The sequence below is a fragment of the Nycticebus coucang genome, chromosome 3, assembly GCF_027406575.1.
Source record: "Nycticebus coucang isolate mNycCou1 chromosome 3, mNycCou1.pri, whole genome shotgun sequence".
Lineage (NCBI taxonomy): Eukaryota > Metazoa > Chordata > Mammalia > Primates > Lorisidae > Nycticebus > Nycticebus coucang.
Window position 1 is genome coordinate 35,314,169 of NC_069782.1, and position 14,184 is coordinate 35,328,352.

At 36.6% G+C, this 14,184-nt stretch overlaps 1 protein-coding gene across 1 annotated transcript in view; it reads left to right on the plus strand.

Annotated features, from left to right (window-relative positions):
- Positions 1–14,184, plus strand: part of MGAT4C (MGAT4 family member C) — an 801,801-nt gene that overhangs the window by 91,872 nt on the left and 695,745 nt on the right. The gene's annotated exons all lie outside the window — the stretch shown is intronic.

A 14,184-nucleotide genomic window follows, 5' to 3' on the forward strand; every position in this document is an offset into this window, starting at 1 on the left:
AAGCTTGCAAAATTAATGTTGTAAAAAATAAAGATAAGGCAGAGTCAGGTGACTTCCTCATGAACTAATTTGATTTCTTTTAAAAACAAATTTTACATTAAAATACAATTGTATTGATGATGCAATCTCACTCAAATTTCAGATATTTTAAATTTTAACTTAAATTTTATCAAGTGGTTGATGTTTGAGTCATAATAATTTGAATTTTTGAGATGACCAGCTAAAGAAGCATATTCTCTGGTTAAATTGGGGAAGGATCCATAATCTTTATGTACTGGAAATTCCACTGCGAATGTTTTGAAGTGTGATTATACATTTCCTCAAAGTTCAGATGTGTTCTAGTTGATGTATTCATGGCGGTAAAATAAACAGTTAATTCCTAAATGTCTAGGAAAAATGCAACCATAATGCAATTCAGAGTCTGTTCCAACTTTGAGAAGAAACTTGTTTGAAAATTCAGAATTCTTCAACATCTTTCTAGAAAGTCAAAATTTGTATCTAACATATTTTGATCACAGATTCGACAGCTGTATGAGGGTACACAGAGTAAGGGGGACTCTGTGGTTATATTTTGTCTCTATTCAACATCTCATAGAATTTTTGATGGAGTTTTTTCCACCTTAGGTCATTACCACTTTCACTCAACTTGGTTAAGGAAGAGCATAATGAATGGTGACATACTGACACAGAACCTATTAAGTAATGACTTTTCACATAGCTCCTTCTTCATCAAAAAATAGGGAAGAAATAAGGAAATCCATTATACTCCAGCTTCTAAAGAAGTAGGTTACTCATTTTAAGTCTGGTCTTTCAAAGCTTATAATGTAAATAGAGTACTAGGTAAAGCCATGGCATTCAGGTATTTTGACTGTTAAAAATACTAGTTGCTAAGCTATTAATTTCTGTCTGAGGTCCTTTTAAAGTCAGGTAATGTTGAATATTCATTTATTTATTTTAAATTGACAGATATAATTGTATGTATTTACCATATACAATATGATGTTTTGAAGTGTTATGGTTAAATCCAGTTAATTCAAATATGCATTACTTCACATCGTTATCATTTTCGTGGTGAGATCATCCAATGTCCCCTCTCTTTACCACAGAAATGGAGATAGAAGGCTTTACCAGAGACTGAGGCAGCTGATGGAGGGGTGGTGGTAAGATTGTGATCAAATAATACAGAACTGCAGCTGGATAGGTGGGAAAACTTCAAGAGCTACTGCTGATGTTTAAAGCTTCAATATTTAACTGTTTGCTAACATTATAGATATTTCACAAAAGACAAACTATTTTCAGACACAACACATCTTATTTTCATTTTAAAGTCTGATAAAATAAAATCTTAAGACTCTTAACCAAGTGATTGGACACCTGTTGGCCAAAGCACCGCAGAGAAACCTTACAGCTGAGTTCCCACCTGTGGCAGCCTGGGAGGTTGGATGCTCTGTTAAACCTGCTTGCTTGTTTAATGGCCATGAGCCTCTCTTTCTTGAGATGAACAGAATGGGCCTTTTGAAAATATTTGCTCCACTCCTGATTTCCATCACCTAGCTAATGTTGTTCTTCTCCCTCTGTGGTTTCGGCATAACTGATCAGCACCCTTTCCTGTGGGGAGGCCCCTGACTGTGCAGTGCTTCTGACACTCAGGAGAGGATGTGCAGTGGTGGTTTCTGCATCCTCTGCTTCACCTTTGGGCATCACAGGAACAAAACTCAACCCCTGAATTTTGCCGAGGGTGCCATTTTCTGAAGATAGATCCCATGAAGTAGCCTGAAGCTCGGTTGCACACATGCACATGTCTCCGTTCATGAACATTCACACCTTCCCCCAGAGCTTGTTAAATATGTGTACTTGGCTCTCCAGCTTGGTATCAATTCCCAGTACTATTTTTTTTTCCTCTAAGTACATGCTCTCTCAGCTTCTGCCCAAGTATGTTGCTTCTTAGTCTGGCAGAATAGCCACTCTGTAGGCTGCAGTGGTTTATGAGAAATGACGTTCATTCCAAATTCATTAAACTCATCATTCTTTGGTTGACAGATGATATAAATGCACCAGCTAATGTGGGACTCTCACTACTGCATGTACAATAGAGAAGTTTGAAGAAGTATTAATTAATAGTTCTTTTTATAATTAAAATAATTTTTAAATCACTATCAATCTGTGTACAATAAAGCAACTTCAACACCCCTTATAAAGTAGTAGTAGGTCAGAGAAGGTAGAAACCCCCCAAACACCTGTGCGATTAATGATAACAAATTTAGACTTGGATGACTTTGTTTTGAAACACTTGATAATGAACAAAGATTAATTTCATGCAATTAATGGGAATGTCTATAATGTCATCAAAGACCAATTACAAATTAAAGCTTTGTAATTAAGGAGGGACAGCAATGCTGAGAAGGTCTTAAAGATTAGAGCACTTGGAACTTAACATGTCCTGAAGTCAAGATTTTAAGAGAATGATTGTCAGAGTTTGGGCTCATTTGCCCTTTACTATTTTGAAACTTAATGAATGATAAAGTGCTCATTTTGAATCACAATGGCAATATTTCATATTTTTCAATATTATATATTATGGTAAAATTTATGAAAGTTTTTTTATACATATTTGGAAACTTTCATCTTGTTATCAAAGTTAAATTTGCAATTAATGATTATTATATAGAAAAAAATACAAGTCCAGGTTAAGAAAAAAACATCGTGTTTCTCTTTTAATTGTTACCTAAACAAGACTTACACATACACAATCTGAAAAACATATAATTTCAGAAATATTTTCAGAGAGGAAAAAATTTAACTCAATCTTCTTGCATATTTACCAGGGAACTTTATTGCATTTGTTACATTTTACTTGTATTATAATCTCCCAGGAACCAAAAATCTATTATAACAGTGTATTGAATATTTCAATTGAAATATTTCAAAAAATAAACTGTTAGACAGAAAATTATGTAAAAAAGAAAATTGTCATGGGTTGAACTGTGTTCCCCCAAATTCATAACATCTAGTCCTCTTATACCTCAGAAATTGACCTTTTAAGAACTAGTGCCTTTAAAGAAGTAATGGAGTTAAAATAAGATCATCAGGGTGGGAGCTAGTCTAATATTATAGTGTCCTTATCAGAAGGGGATATTTTCACATATAAGGACTCGTCAGAGTGAGGGCAGCACGAGAAGATTTTGGAAAAAGACCATGGACAGGCCAGGTAATGCCTGTGGCTACCGAAGCTGGGAGATAGGCCTGACACAGATCTTCCCTAGTACCTTTTAAGGGACACTTTGATTTTAAATTTCTGGCCTCCTTAACAATGAGACAATAAAGTTTTCTTTTCCCAGTAACAAGTGTGTGTTACTTTGTTATGGAAGCCTTTGAAAACTAAAACATTATCTGAATAAATCCTTTCCTGTCTATTTCATGATAGACTTTTCTTTTTTTTTTTTTTTGTATTGATTTTAAATTTCTGGCCTCCTTAACAATGAGACAATAAAGTTTTCTTTTCCCAGTAACAAGTGTGTGTTACTTTGTTATGGAAGCCTTTGAAAACTAAAACATTATCTGAATAAATCCTTTCCTGTCTATTTCATGATAGACTTTTCTTTTTTTTTTTTTTTTTTGTAGAGACAGAGTCTCACTGTACCGCCCTCGGGTAGAGTGCCGTGGCGTCACACGGCTCACAGCAACCTCCAGCTCTTGGGCTTACGCGATTCTCTTGCATCAGCCTCCCGAGCAGCTGGGACTACAGGCGCCCGCCACAACGCCCAGCTATTTTTTTGTTGCAGTTTGGCCGGGGCTGGGTTTGAACCCGCCACCCTCGGCATATGGGGTTGGCGCCCTACTCACTGAGCCACAGGCGCCGCTCAATGATAGACTTTTCATTTCCACAACAAGCTTACGGGAATCAGTGGAGGAAATTGGACACTGCTTAAGTTTTTAACTACGAATTTTTGAGGATCAGTCATGAGCTCAAAATTAGTTGCTTAATATTCTTGAAAGTCAAAGATTATTCTAATTCACCAAATAAATATTATGTGGTATGGCTGTCAGTCTATCAACTTTGAACATGAATTTGCTTCAGAACTTCTCATATGTCTCTGTAGAAGCACAAATTATGAACAAGAGGACACCTGGGTTTGATCTGTGCCAGGATGTTGTAGATGTGGTTTTTGTTCCACTTGAATACCCTATTCTGCTACTAAAATAATCCAGGTCCTTTCAAGTATATTAATTCAAGGAGACACAGATTCCATTCTTTCATAAAATCCAACACCAGAATGGGGGATGAAAATATAACTCCGGTATGGAACATTAGAGGAATTTATTAGCCTGGTCATAGAGGTTGGTGTGAATAAACTGACTTCAGTCCCTGTTTTTGTCAGATTTTGCTACTCTGAGGGAACAGTTTACTTAGCGAAACTGTGGTATTAATGAAGGCAGAGGCTCTGTGTCATGGTTTGAGAGCCAATGTCTTTTCAGTAAAAACTGTCAGTGGATTCATTTTTTAAAAACTCTACCATTAGTCTGGAGTCTATTCTTGAGAAATCCACTAAATAACTAATAACTTTGTGTGCTATGAAACTTTGAGATTTCCAGCTCGTTCTCTGAAGTGATGTTGATCACATGCTTGACTGAGTCCACATCGTGTGCAAACAAGATCTAGAGATTTCACAAAATTCACTAAACCAGGGGAAAATAAAAGCCTTTAGGTATATGGTTTTTACAGCGTGTGTGTTGTTTACTTTTTCAGCAAGTAACTTCATTGCTGAGAAAAGACTCCACAGTACAATTACATGTTCTCAGGATTTTGTTGGCATATAAAGAATGCATGGGAACTTTAGATGCTTAAATGTTCTAAGGACACTGGCTCTTGTTTTCAGTTTCTAAGAACCTGTGAAGAAGCTGCATGCATAGAGCCCACCAGCGCTACAGCTCTCTCTCTTTCAGTGTACCCTGCGTGCTCCTCGTCACGCACAGTTAACAGCGCCCTCCCGTCTGCTCTCATCCTCATTTCTCTAGTTCTTGAGATCACTGGGGGAGAAAACGGCCATCACTAAACGGTGACTGCAAAGTGCTGGAGAGCTCGCCCTGCCAGAACACTCTCCTATTTACTGTCCTTGTTATTTATGTTGATATTTACTTAATCCAGGATGGAAGAGCTTGAGCAATAGGGTGATTTAGCTACACCAGAGAGATGAATAGTATCCACAGTTCTTTCTGTCAATGAATGCCAGGCGATTAGTAATATCTGGGCTAATGATTTCACCCAGACCAAATATTGGAATATCAGTTTAGGATCTACTCTCTAGAAATAAACAGGAGAGGATGCCACGGAAGCAGCCTGTGCTAAATGTGCTAAGTAGAATGGACTTACACAACTGAGGGTCTCGTTTGGACCTGCTGGCAAATCTCATGCTTTTTCTGCTTAATCTTATGTTATCAAAAACCCGGTGGTCACTTTAAGACAAGAACACAGTACCTATTCAGCAAAATGTGAATAAACCACCTCACATAATAATCAAATTCTGAACCTAATTTAATGTTAAATTAGGGGATGTTGTAGTGCAAGGCAGAGAGGTGGTTCTTCTCTATTTCCTGGTTAAAATTCCTGCATCCACATTCAGCTTTTTAGCCAAGGTTTCTTTTGAACCCATGCTCAAAGTGGGAAAGTGAAGAAAGGAAAAGTGGATAACATTCTAAAGGTGAATTCACGCCTTCTGGGCCAGATCAATCCATCAATTGTTGTAGTTAAACCATTTGCTCCTCTAAGTGTGCATTTCTGTAGCTCTCTCAAATTACTCTTGAACGCTCCCTTCCTTGATATAGGGAGGGTCTATCATGATTGTGATTCTAATTGCCCATCAAATGCTGACCTAGTGCACACTCACAGCCACGGCTAAGATCCTCCGGTCTAGGAGGTCATCCTTCTGGGCAAGATGCCTTTCTAAATGGTTTCAGGCCAGTGCTGCTCTTGCCAGACCTACCCGGGAGCGTCAGGTGCTTGCACTTAATACTGTCAGGGCGGGTCTGGCTATTTTGCATCTGTCTCATTTTCCTTCTTTCCCTTTAACTTTTGAGTCAGGAACCATTCTAGAGTCCTTCTATATCCTTTAGTAAACAGATATCAGATTCTGGATTGGTCTGTTAAAGTTTCTCTTATAGACTTTGAATTAGTTTTACTCTTCATTTCTGGATATATTTATGTAAGAGGGATTATGTGGATGGGCAGAATACACGATTTACTGCTTTGCTATCTTCAAAGGAATCTTCCTTAAATATTTTTATTTTCTAACTTGCAGTTACATTGTATCCTTGATGTGAGTTGGGGGATACAGTGTAATGTTTTGTTTTATAGTCATCTTCTATTTTATGTTGACAACTAGACCAAATTTTTATTCATAAGAAGGTATATCAGTTGACATTCTAGAATTGTGTTTCACATTTTAGAATTTTCCTGAATCAACTAATGAGTGCTTTAATGTCATGAACCTCATCCTTTATTTATTTATTTTTTCTATTGCTCCTTATAAAGCCAGGTCATTAATACTATTGGGAGGGTGATTGAATTTGACTTGAAAAAGAAACAAAGAACAGTCACAAACTAGATCGTGATGAGTAAAGGCAAACTCATAGGCAGCACATGTACATATTGGTGTTAGTGACCGGAGTGGTACCTTAACATAAAGATAACGTATAGCAAACTGCTATGAGTGTAAAAAGTGTTGTAAATTCTTTGACCCTTTCCCCATGAGGAGGTTAAGTCTATGCCCAATGCCCTTGAACCTGGGTGGCTTTGTGACTGCTTCAATGAATGCATTGCAGAATAGGTGATATTGCATAATATAAACTACAAAAGGCCATGCATTTTCTATAGATCGCTCTTGAAACACCTGTTTCAGGGGATTGAAGCTACCAAGAAATCTTTCAGTTTAGAGATAATAAGACTTGGATTACAATCAAGAAACTGAATTCAAGATAACCCTTTGTTAGGCACAGGTTCTCTCAATAAGACAAGAAGCCTTTCAAGGATGCTAAGAGTGTCTCTCACATGTTCTCTGTTAAACTTTTCCTACGAGAGCCTTAAATAGAGCCCGACATAAAAAAGAGTTTTCCCCAGAAAGATTTGTGAATGTGCATTTCCCCTAATACATAATACATAAATACATCCAAAAATGAAGGGTAAAAGTAGTTCAAAGTCTATTTGAGGAACTTTAACCGACCAATCCAGAATCTGATATCTATTCACTAAAGGATATGGAAGGACTCAAGAATGGTTCCTGACTCAAGAAACTCACATAGTTAAAACAAAATGTGTCAGGTTGGGCATAAGGACAGGGATAGCGTTAAATTAAAAAAGAAGTTGGATTTCAGAATTTCTTCGGGCAGAAATCTGCCCAAGAACACTCGACTACGAACATGGAGCCTTTCTTACATGGAAGGGAACGTGACTCAGACAGCAGAATTAAGACCCAGAATACAGACCCAGGGGCTGTGAAAAATCATTTCTAGGTAATAGAAAGAGCTATAATCCAGAAACCAGCAACATGTACTCAGCTGAATTTATGAGTTGCTATAAATCAGGGTCTCCGTTTGCCTCGCATTTCACATATTTTGAATGGAAGCATATCAGTTATCCTCTGCATGGGGTTGATCACCGTACGTTGGCTGCACGGTAGGCATTAAAGGTGTTTCAACAGGTTGTAGGTCTTCAGAGAGAGAGGAATGATACTGCAAGAGCTGTTCTAGCAGACCCACTGAGCTTCCTGTGTACATGGACCTGAGTTAAATAACAGAGTACTGCACCTCACAGTAATATGAGACATTTGAACGTCTTGACAGGGGATGAATGTGTTTTGTATGTAGGAAAAAAATGCCAGTTCTGTGGCAAGAAGGTGGGCTCTGCCTGCAGCAGCCTAGACGTCCCTCATCAATTTAGGATGTGGGGCATCTATTTACTCTTCTTAAACCTGGACAGCAAATTGTGACTGCCTTGAAAAATAGAACATAGTAGAAAGATAGAGGCTGACTTCAGAGGAAAAAAAAACAAACAAACAACAACAACAACAAAAAACAATTCAGGGTGGTGCCTGTGGATCAAAGGAGTAGGGCACTGTCCCCATATACTGGAGGTGGCAGGTTCAAACCTGGCCACAGCCAAAAAACTCTAAAAAAAAAAAAGAAAAATACAATTCAGCTTCAGCTTCTGCCAGTCTTTCTTGTGACATTTTCTGTGAAAGACAGTAACCACCATATGAAATAACCCAACTGCTCAAGGTCACTATGAGAGGGACCAAACAGAGAAACCACATACAGAGAGAGGAGATACCCACCAGACCAACTGTTGGAGAACCAGGAGTCCGAGTTTTCCCATCCCAGGCATTAGCTATGCAAGTGATGAAGGTTTTAAGACAACCTGACCCTCAGACAATGTGTGACTGATACTGCAGGAGAGACACAGGCCAGACAAACACCGACTAGCTGAGCCCACTCAACTGCCGTCAATAAATCAGTGAGTGCTGCTGTTGTAGGATGCTGTTTTGGGCTATTACAGAATAATAATATTGAAATATTAAGAATTTCTTTTTTCTTTAGAAAGTATGTGAACAATGGGCCAGTCAAACCATTACAGTTTAGATCAGAGTTTCTCAACAGCAAACATTTGGAGCCATTTTTGTTAGTGGGGGCCACCCTGTGCATTGCGGATGCCTTCTGCTTACTGGACATTGGGTCATACAGCTGCCAACCCCTGTAGTGACTACCTAAAATGTCTAAAGACATTGCCACCTGTTCTCTGGGGGCATAATCAATCCGGAAAAATCATTGGTTTAGATGAAATTAAGAAGGCATAGTAAGGGAAAATATTCCCGGAGGTGGGGAAGAAGGTAAAACTTAATAACCTAAATAACCAAAAATTTATTCAAATTTCCTAATAATACACCATGACGCTGGAACACTGATGAAATGAAATTCTAGAATTAGATTTTGCAAAATCAACAAAATATCCATGCTACCTTTATATTTTTAAATATATAGAATTTGATTTCCATTAAGTTTTGGGTTTATTGAGGCTCTTTTTGACTTCATTTATTTCTCATAATTTTATGTCTTATGTCATGCTTCTGCTGATTTTTCATGTTATTTTTATTATTTCAATGAAAACACTTTTTATAAATGAATGACTTTGCAAGAGATGAGTTTTTTTCTGTCAGATAAGCTAATAATTTAGCATTTTCAGCTTTAAAAAAATCTTATTAAGCATCAATCGTTAATTGAGACAAATACAAGAAGCTACGCGTTGCTAACAGCATAATCTACCTCTTCAAATTTCAATGATAATTATTGCTTGGCAACTTACAATGCAGAAAGGAAATGCTAAAAAATTTGTTAGCATGGAAAAGAAACAAAGGGCTAGAGCTGGGCTGAGGAGACACTAGGGCTTAAGAACTCTTGTTCTTGCTGTGTCCATGTTATAAATTATTGACATAATATTGCTATTTTTTCAAGTGTAATTTATATTTATATGTAAGGCAATTAAGAATGAACTCTGGGTATTTTGTTGTAATTTGTATATTTGCTTCAAGTTTTTCTTGCTAAGCAACTAAACGTACTTTTTTTTTTTTTTTTTTGAGACAGAGTCTCATGTTGTCACCCTGGGTTGAGTGCCATGGCGTCATAGTTTATAAAAATCTCAAACTCTTGGACTCAAGCAGTTCTCTTACCTCAGTTTCCCCAGTAGCTGGGACTAAGGTGCCCACCAGAATGCCCAGCAATTTTTTTTTTTAATGAAGGAGGGTTCTCGCACTTGCTAAGGCTGGTCTGGAACTCCTGAGCTCAAGCAATCCACCTGCCCAGGCCTTCCAGAGTGATAGGGTTACAGGCACGAGCCACCCACCCAGCCTAAAACTTATACTTACAACTATGAGTTTTCTTATCTCTCTATTATATTATTAGCTAAAAGGGTTTATTTGGCCACAAAGAAAGCAAAACACTTGATTTCTTTTCTCATCCTGAGGCAAGCAGTGGTATTATTATTTCCTAACAGTTCTGTTTCAAATGCTATTTGTCATAAGCCATGAGAAATCATGAGTGGGTTAGAGCAAATCCATCTTCAAAATTATAGACAAGTGCAATCTATCACTAGAATAATGAAAACAGCATTAAGTTCATATGCACTGCTAGGAAGTGAGAGAAACAACTGCGTGTTTAAAGGGAAGGGGATTTCCCGCCTCTCTGGGTACTAGCATGCTTTGCACTGGAAGTCCAGGTAAGCTAGTGCTTCATCATATTCTGGACCTTTAACTTTCAAATACATGAAATGTTATCTTTTCTTGGTAATTGGCATCTCACTATTACAACACGTATATCTGTCATCAGTTGACAGCTACCACTTATCAGAGGGATAGGACATCCATTGCACATAGCATTCAAATAGATTAAATCAATTTTTCTCAGTTCTAGAAACTTTACATGGTGCAATACATATGAATCAATGTGTAAACTATTCAGAACTTCTGGGTGAGTTTATCCGTTCATTTTTCAGGTGGGAAAGGAATTGCAAAGCTGGATAGATCTGGCCTGCCAGTACATTTATCCTTACTACAACTGCTTTTTATTTTAATGTTACTTTCCCCCGCAAGAGCAAGATGCTAAACAACATGAGATAATTTATATTTTTGTCACATTTGCTTTCAAATATTAATAAACAGCAATGCAAGGAATCAAAAAGATATTGATAGCCAAACCTGTGAAGCAGAGGCAGTAGCCATGATCTAAAAGTAAAACTGCAAAAAATAAAAGCAAAACAGCATTGCACATTTTATGAAAATGATTTCTTGCATAATTTTAATGTTTATTTGATTTAATTTGGTGCAAATTAGTTTTATTTAATATGAAATTAAATATTTAATAACATTTAATGGCTGTATGTATCTCCGTTAGTAGGTTGCTGATGGTTTATAAATATCGTCGGCAATTACTGGGCAGTTTACCATATCTTTTAGAAAACCGATAGTATCTTTTTTCATAGCAGTGACAAATAAAGCACAGGGTACTAACAGGTCATGTAATTGTTTGCTTAAAACAATCGGTCTTGAATTCTAACTAGATTGATTAATTTCAGATTAATACATTGAAACAGAAACAAGAGCAAAATTTTAGTTTTGTTCATTGTCTCTCTGTGAGAAACACATTAAACCTCCTAGATTTAGAAGTATGTTTCTGTAAAACAACGATGTTTTTCCTTTTGAAATTTATGAGATTATTACTAAACTTTAAATATTCACACCCAAAGATAATCACTTAAAACTGATGCGGGTTTAAGGTCCCAAATATGTATAGATAACGTATATTGTTCCTGAGTGAAAAGAGTAAGTTCCATGGATATATTATTGAACACAAAGAAAAGAAATGAACACAGGAATAACTCTTAGGAGCCAAAGTATTGAAATCTGGCAGCTTTGAGATTAAAGCTTAGACGTGAAATTCTGTTGTTCAGTGATTACTTCCCCAATGCCTTCATGTTTACACATACCCAGAAATGGAATGAGATTGACTCTTCGAATGTTTAAACTTTTTATTTGATTATAATATACTGTGCATAGAGACAAATATACAGCTTTATGATTTGCACAAACCAAACACCACCATATAATCAGCACCCAGATCAAGAAACAGAATAATTATCACAAGAATGGAAAATCAAGTATCTAATGTAGTAAATACTAATATGAAACCAATAGATAAACAACTACCCACTCACAAGAGAGGAAAACACAAATTCAAGTGAGACGGGGAGAACGCGGCGGAGGTTGTCTGATTGGCGGGGTCTCACCTAATGTGCACAATGTGAAGGTGTTCAGTAGCGTGCCTCTCGGGCAGAGGGCTCAGCCACAACTTCATCCTCACCTGACAAAGTAAACAATGTCACCTAATCATTTTGTATCCTCATAGTAATCTGAAATTAGAAAAAAAGAAACAGCGCCTTATTATAAGCCAGAATTTCTCCTACATCCGTCAGCCATCAACAACTACCACCAGCATTCCAAGAATTAGCATGCTGGGTTTTTGTTTTTCCTTTCTGGTATGGTAGTTTACTTTTAAAATATTTATGGGAGAAAGTAAGGTTATATAAGAAGGAAAGTTATCTCCTGTACTTGAAATTCAGCTTTGAAACTGTCTCTAAAAGGTTTTCTGTGGAGATAAACATGTCAGAATAAATGAAAGCTTTATTGTTATATTACTATTACCCACATTTAAAAGTAGAGGGTTCCTTAAAATTTTATCTAATTATATAAGTTTAGTTCTAATACAATGAGATATGTTTTCATGTGACTTCTGGTGCAATTGACACAACTTCACCATTATTCATCAGATATGCTATAGGTTATGAAGTTAATAAATATTTGCTGTTCATTTTTGGTTTACGCTCTCTTTTTCTAACTCCTCATATAATCATCCTATTAATTTAATAGCTGTTAAAACATCTTTTCCCCTTCTCATCACTCCTTTTTCTATCCACTCCCTTACTTCTTTCATTCCTTTCTTCCTACCTACATTTTCCATCTTCACTCCTCTCTCCCTCTGAATCTTCCTCCTTTCCATATAGTTACTATGGATTCGCCACATGTCAAGGACTGGACAGACTCTTGGATAACATGGAGAACATCAGTCTGCGTGTTTTCAAACCATCCCCCACCAAACGGAGGCAGAGGGAACACGAGTGAAACAAGAGCAACAAGAGTGAAAGATTAACTCATGTTTTGATAAAAAATCCAGAAGAAGTGTTTTCTCTGTCTTTATTTCATTGGTCAGTTTTTCCATAACTTGAAGAGTTATTTTTGCTTTAATCAGTGAAATTCTGTAAGATTTATTTTTCTAATAGAAATTGATTTCTGACGTTCCACCTAAGTTCTTTCATGCTCATCATGACTCACACGGTATAGTAAAACGTCATCATTCTGGGTGATCCATTTTCACTCCGCTTCTACGATTACGTGACTAAAGTATAGGGCCGTAAAGTAATACATGTTTACAATTTTATAATAACTTAAGGGAGCTCTGAAGTTAATATAAGTATTTCCTGATGTTTGTATATAACAGTGTCGTACATAGGGGAATAGAGTCTGGAGTTAGGGGGTCTAACGTCAGCTTTTGTTCCTTTACTTTCAAGCTTTGGGAGGACTTTGGATAAGTTCCTTCAATTCTTTTAGCCTGAAGTTACTCATCCTTACAATAGAGATAACAATTGTATTGATTTCGCAGAGTTGTTAATGTAATTAAGTGAGCTCATATGTAAAGCCACTGATACTTTATTAAAGCTCAGAAAATAAAGTTTAGCTAGTACTTTTGCTTTTCAGAATGATTCATTACATACTTTTACTCAATATTTTGATTAAGCTACCCTTTCTTACACCAAAGAATTTTCCTAAAGTTATAAACTGCATATATTTACAATAGAGGTTTAGGTCTTATATTCCTATCAGTATTAATTTTATAATATTAACTTGTAACAGATGCATTCATTATAATGTGATTACCCAAGAAGATGAATGAAGATTTTCAGAATGAGATGATATATTCTCAGAAGGTAGGGTCACCCTAATACTTGTTGATTGAATGTTCAACAGCTGTTTGAACATATTGTCGTTTGGGAGAAAAAAAAGAACCAATTCATCAAAATCAACAATATTCACAGAGGGAGTTGTACAGTCTCATAGCTACCGTTATGTCAAATCTACTCTTAAAAAAAACATTTATTTTAACCATCTGTTGTACATAAAAAGACACTACTTAGCAGTAACGCTGTTACTTTCAAATGAAATGAACTACTGAATGTAATAGTATAAAAAAACATTGGGGGTGGGACACAATTATAAGAGGGTCCTTATCTAACAAAAGCAATCGATGTAACCTGGTTCTGTGTACCCTCGATGAATCCCCAACAATTAAGAAAAAGAAAAAAATTGTGTCTCTGTGTGTGTGTGTATTTTAGAGTTTCACAGTAATGAAAGGAGAGATTTTGTGCATTAATAGTTGGCAAACACAGTGTTTCACTGCTAACCTTTTAACAAAATCCTCTGTCCATGAAACAATTTTATCAATGCTCATTATTAGTCTCATTGGGGGAGAGGGTGGTATTTTGTTTCTTGTCTTAATGTTAGTAGATCAATAGGTATCAGGTTGCAAAAC